The sequence below is a fragment of the Pseudophryne corroboree genome, unplaced genomic scaffold, assembly GCF_028390025.1.
Source record: "Pseudophryne corroboree isolate aPseCor3 unplaced genomic scaffold, aPseCor3.hap2 scaffold_445, whole genome shotgun sequence".
NCBI classification, from domain to species: Eukaryota; Metazoa; Chordata; class Amphibia; order Anura; family Myobatrachidae; genus Pseudophryne; species Pseudophryne corroboree.
In genome coordinates, this window is record NW_026970067.1 from 90,445 (window position 1) to 95,912 (window position 5,468).

Consider the following 5,468-nt stretch of genomic DNA (forward strand, 5'->3'; position numbering starts at 1 on the left):
TCCTGGCAGCCGCCAGCATTTAAAAATGCCTTGATTAGAGGTACGGAATTAAATGTAGATAAGAAGTAGACACAAAATAAGACTCCGCAGAGCAGTTATCAGGTGTTTTTATCAATTGTTGCATTTAAAAAATCAAGCAATTAGGGAACACAATGTTGCAACAATGTAACCCTATTTGCAAAATAGTACTAAATAAGTTTGTCGATGTAAGACATTTGCAAAGGCGCATCCAAAACACGCTGGAAAATGCAACTGAATCTGTTTTTGGAGGCTAGAATAGGAAATGTGCATCGGTCCTACAAGTACTGAAAGCTCTTCTCCCATCTCCCTTTTCTGAAAAGCCATTTAATATATGGTTCCCAGATAGGGGACATATCAGATATTGCCTTTCAAAAGCAGCAAATATCATACCACTTCTATTGCCATCAAAGATAAACATTGATTGTTTTCAGATATTGGATTGAAAAAGCAGTCTTTATTGACATAAAGAAGCAAAAAAACATACATAAACATTACACACATAAGTACTGTGTTGCAGCACAGCCAAAACACAATACAAATGCTGTCGGTATAGTACAGTTCAAGAACTACAGTACAGGTCAGCCTACACTATAAATCATGAACTGCACTATACATTTAAACAATACAATAGTTAATAAGGCTATGGGTGTGGAGTGTAAGAGGGTGACGGAATCACAAGCCCAAAGCTTTATTGAAAGACAGACACATATAAAGGGAGGATTAATAAATACAAAGATACCCTTTACTATAGAATGTAGTCCAATCCGGTCTTTCAACTCTTCCACAACTGAAAAACGGATAGTGTTCCCAAGCCTTCCATCCTGGAATATCTTCAGTCTCTCGCCAATGAAGAAAACAATCCCTCCAGCAGACTCTTCAACCACAATACAATATCACAGCCAAAAGAGCGAGAAGCAACTACACTTGCGTTTAAACAAAATGGCTAAAACTTAGTGGAGGAAAGTGCAGTGCACCAAAACATAAGCTGACACAATCATGGAGAATGCGCCAGCATATATGCTCTACTGTGTATATTTTCCAAACCTGCTCTTGTCCCCTCCAGTTGCTCCATGTAGATTTGACGTCTGGCAAGGTGCATAACTCACTGACAAGCAGGCACACTCCTGCATGAGTTTTCTCTCTCACTAGCTGGATGATACACATTCATTTGCATGTGCTCCACCTCCGACACACCGCCCACCCAACCACCCAGTCACCAGAGCCACCCACAAGCCAACTGGCTCCGTGATTTAATTTGCACAGTGCAGTCATCCAGGCAGCATGTCCTTCTCAATGGAATAATCTCTGGTTCCATGGAATCTTCCGCATTGGAATGCTGCGGAACAAAAAGGATTTAAACATTCAGCTTGCTAGCATTCAATGTACCTGCGGTTTGGTTCTAGCACATGGGTCTTCATCCTGTGGCCCTCCAGCTGCTGTGAAACTACACATCCCAGCATGCCCTGCCACAGTTTTGCTATTAAGGTATGCTAAAACTGAGGCAGGGCATGCTGGGATATGTAGTTCCACAGCAGCTGGAGGGTCGCAGGTTGAAGACCCATGTTCTAGCATGCCTGTTCTATGATGCATGTTCCGTGATGTCACAATCAGCTTGGAATGGGGTGTCTAGCATGCATTTGCTGACAGCCACTTGAGGCAGACACACATCAGGAGATGCAGCATATCGGAGGTCTTCGATGCCTTTCCAGCAAATGCACACCACCAGCTGCTGGTCTGGACACAAAACAATGCCCACAATTGAAGGCTCAAAATGCCCAACTACAGGATTAATGTAAGTAGTGAATTTAGGAATGAGTTTAGAAGTAGGAAATTAAGTTAGTTCACAAGTACATTCAAATTCAGATCTAAAGACTAGGTAGGCCTCACGTCCTGGCAGCACCCAGCATTTAAAAATGCCTTGATTATAGGTAGGGAATTAAATGTAGATAAGAAGTAGACACAAAAGAAGACTCCACAGAGCAATTATCAGGTGTCTTTATCAATTTTTGCATTTAAAAAATCAAGCAATTAGGGAACACAATGTTGCGACAATGTAACCCTATTTGCAAAATAGTACTAAATAAGTTTGTCGATGTAAGACATTTGCAAAGGCGCAAACAAAACACGCTGGAAAATGCAACTGAATCTGTTTTTGGAGGTTAGAATAGATGCAGGATCAAGTAGCTCAATGGGTAGGGTGTTTGATTAGAATTTAACAGGTTATAGGTTTGAATCCTGGGTATGATAGTTTGAGGTGTTATTTAATAAAGTATGTTTATATATTAGTCACACATGGCTTACTTGTACAAATGGCATGTCACCAGTTAGTGCTGACTGCTGATATGCCATTTACACAAACATGCCATGTGTGACTGTATATGCATTTAAGGAGGGCACCCCTGCAATACCACAAACCATTGAGTGTCAAGTATACTAGATTTATCTTCATATCTCATGTGCTTTCTCTGAGACCAATCTTGTTATGCCCCTTCCCCACAAGGCATGCGCCTTTTGTCCATATTGCAAAAATGGGGGGGAGGGCATATAATTCTCTGTCACAGGGCACCAAAAAGTCTAGTTATGGCTCTGGTATGCATTATGTAATCTGGCAGACCATCTCTCCAACACTGGCTGGTTGGAATAGAAATCCGGTTATCTATGTGAGCAAATGACCATCAACGATTTACTCTCAAACACTAAAAAATGGACAAAAATGGTCCCCTAAACAAATTGGTTAAATTTTGGGTTTAACCAATTTGTGTAATGACCATTTTTGACCACTTTTCTAGTGTTTGGGAGCAAATGGTTAATTGACATTTGCTCCTATACATTACCAGATTTTCATTCCATCCATCCAGACTGGATAGATAGCCTGACAGATAATTGTGTAGTGTACGCCCAGGATAACTGTTAGTCATGCTTTATTTTATGGCGGCACATAAATGGGTGGACAGATCCAGGGCAAGCACTGCCCACTCATGCATAGTTGTCAACTGATGTGAAGTTCCAGGGGGCAATCTCAGTTATAAAGAGAAGTATCTGGAAATTGTCCCTAGTTAAAAAAAAAAAAAAATTTTTTATCAACTCCATTTATTTAGTATGATATCCCAGGTGATAGGATGCCGGCAGTCAGAACAACATACTTTATTAAATAACACATCTCAAACTACCATACCCAGGATTCAAACCTATAACCTGTTGAATTCTAATCAAACACCCTACCTATTGAGCTATTTGATCCTGCATAAAAATTGTGAACATTATATGAAGCTATTGGTACTTTGCAAAAAAAAAGAATCAGCATTACAACGCAGCAGATCCATGCAGTTTGCAGCCACACACTACATGTATCTGCTCAGCCACAATGCTGATTATTTCTTCACAAAGTACAAGGTGAGCTCCAAACAGAATTCTCTAGCTTAGAATTATACCTTTCTTTGCCAAACCTAGAAGTCGGGCCCCCCACCCTGGGATCCCCCAGAGGGAGGCCTGCACCGTCATGCGGCAGGCTTGTCCGTTTTGGAAGCAGGCTGATGGGCAGCCCAGGATTGCTTCAGTCTGGGCTTGGCAGGTCTGGAAACATGAGCTTGCTTTGGGTATGCCTGACCTTGGGTACGCTTTACCTGGAGGATGAAAGGGCCAAGAAAAGTACTTTTAGCCTTCTGCGTGGTAGGAGTCATACTAGGTAGGCAAGCTGTTTTAGCAGTAGCCAGATCAGCTACAATCTTATTGAGGTCTTCTCCAAAAGGAGATTCAACTGAGGCAGCACAAGGGAACTCTCATCTGGGGACAACAACTGCAGGGAGAACACATATTTTCAGATGAACATGGTAGGGCAGAAGGCTGCCTAATACTGAAGCACCCCCAAACAACAAATCAAATGCAACTTACTTGACAGAGATGTGCCTGAGCAACGGCCCTCCCCAGCCCTATCCCAAATCATACTTATTTTGCATAGGAGATACCATGGTCATGAAGATTGTTCTCCCAGGGTTAGGTTCATTCATTGCATTCTGGGTATGCTGACCCCTGTGATTTCCCCAAATGTGGGAAACTCGACTGCATTATTTGTGGTAGTGGGGGACTGTGTTTGTGCTTTCCTCTGGTCAGCTCTGGTAAAAGTCAGATTTCTTTGTCTCAGATCTTCCTCTAGCCTTGTTCTTCTTTCGAGAGTTCCCTTGTGCTGCCTCAGTTGGATCTCCTTCACTTGACAGGGGGGTGCCCGAGCAGCGACCCTCCCCAGCTCTAGCCCAACTCCTACTTACCTGCCAGGTGAGATACTATGATCATGAAGTTGCTTCTCCCAGGGCAAGGCTCACCCATTGCACTCTGGGTGTGCTGCCCCTGCGATTTCCCCAAATGTGGGAAACTTGACTGCATAATTTGAGTTTTCCCTGGTCGGCTCTCATGTAATTCAGATCTCTTTGTCTCAGGTCTCTCTCCAGCCTAGTTTGCTGTCTGGTTCCACTTCTTTTTTCTTGAGCCCCTCCCTTCTATACCCTTGTGCACTATCCTGACTTCTCCTCCCGTCTGCTTACTTTGTGCCTCCCAATGCACAATGCAAACTACAGGTAGTGCTGCAGGGCCCACACCCTTTTACTTGCTTTACAGAGCAGCTCTGGAGCTGTTACAGTGCCCAGCTGCTGCAAGAAATCAGCTTGAATGCTTCAGGGGCTGGGGAATGGCCAACATGAGCCCCACACCGAAGGAGGGTGGGGGTGCTTAATGCGAACTAGGGGTCATCCAAGCACCACAAAAGGCCTCCATGCCCTGCACGCTCCTTTTCTCTTTTCATATGCAGACGAGGGTTGAAGCCAACTTTGACCCACTGCTTGGATGACATCACCATATTCAAATCCATCTGCTGCAGGCCATCCCCCAGGAATGCTTGCACTAGTTGTTGCATTTGGTTTGTTGTTTGGGGGTGCTTCAGTATTAGGCAGCCTTCTGCCACCCCATGTTCATCTGAAAATATGTGTTCTCCCTGCAGTTGTTGTCCCCAGATGAGAGTTCCCTTGTGCTGCCTCAGTTGAATCTCCTTTACTTGACAGAGATGTGCCTGAGCAACGGCCCTCCCCAGCCCTATCCCAAATCATACTTATTTTGCATAGGAGATACTATTGTCATGAAGATTGTTCTCCCAGATTTAATTAAGTGATTTTATAAAAAACAGCTAGGAAGCACAATTTAGCAGTGGGCTGCAGAGAAAAAAATAACATTTTAAACCTACCGGTAAATTTTTTCTCTCGTAGTCCGTAGAGGATGATGGGGACTCCGTAAGGACCATGGGGGATAGACGGGCTCCGCAGCAGACATGGGCACTTTAAGAAAGACTTTAGATCTGGGTGTGCACTGGCTCCTCCCTCTATGCCCCTCCTCCATACCTCAGTTAGAGAAACTGTGCCCAGAGGAGACGGACAGTACGAGGAAAGGATTTTTGTTAATCC

The 5,468-nt window shown here is 43.7% G+C and overlaps 2 non-coding genes across 2 annotated transcripts; both read left to right on the forward strand.

Moving 5' to 3' along the window:
• Positions 1-3,962: 3,962 nt before the first annotated feature.
• LOC135026670 (U1 spliceosomal RNA) lies at positions 3,963-4,126 on the forward strand. The gene has a single exon (XR_010223267.1). It is a non-coding gene; the product is annotated as a U1 spliceosomal RNA (small nuclear RNA).
• Positions 4,127-4,278: 152 nt separating this feature from the next.
• Positions 4,279-4,441, forward strand: LOC135026550 (U1 spliceosomal RNA). The gene has a single exon (XR_010223165.1). It is a non-coding gene; the product is annotated as a U1 spliceosomal RNA (small nuclear RNA).
• Positions 4,442-5,468: the final 1,027 nt, after the last annotated feature.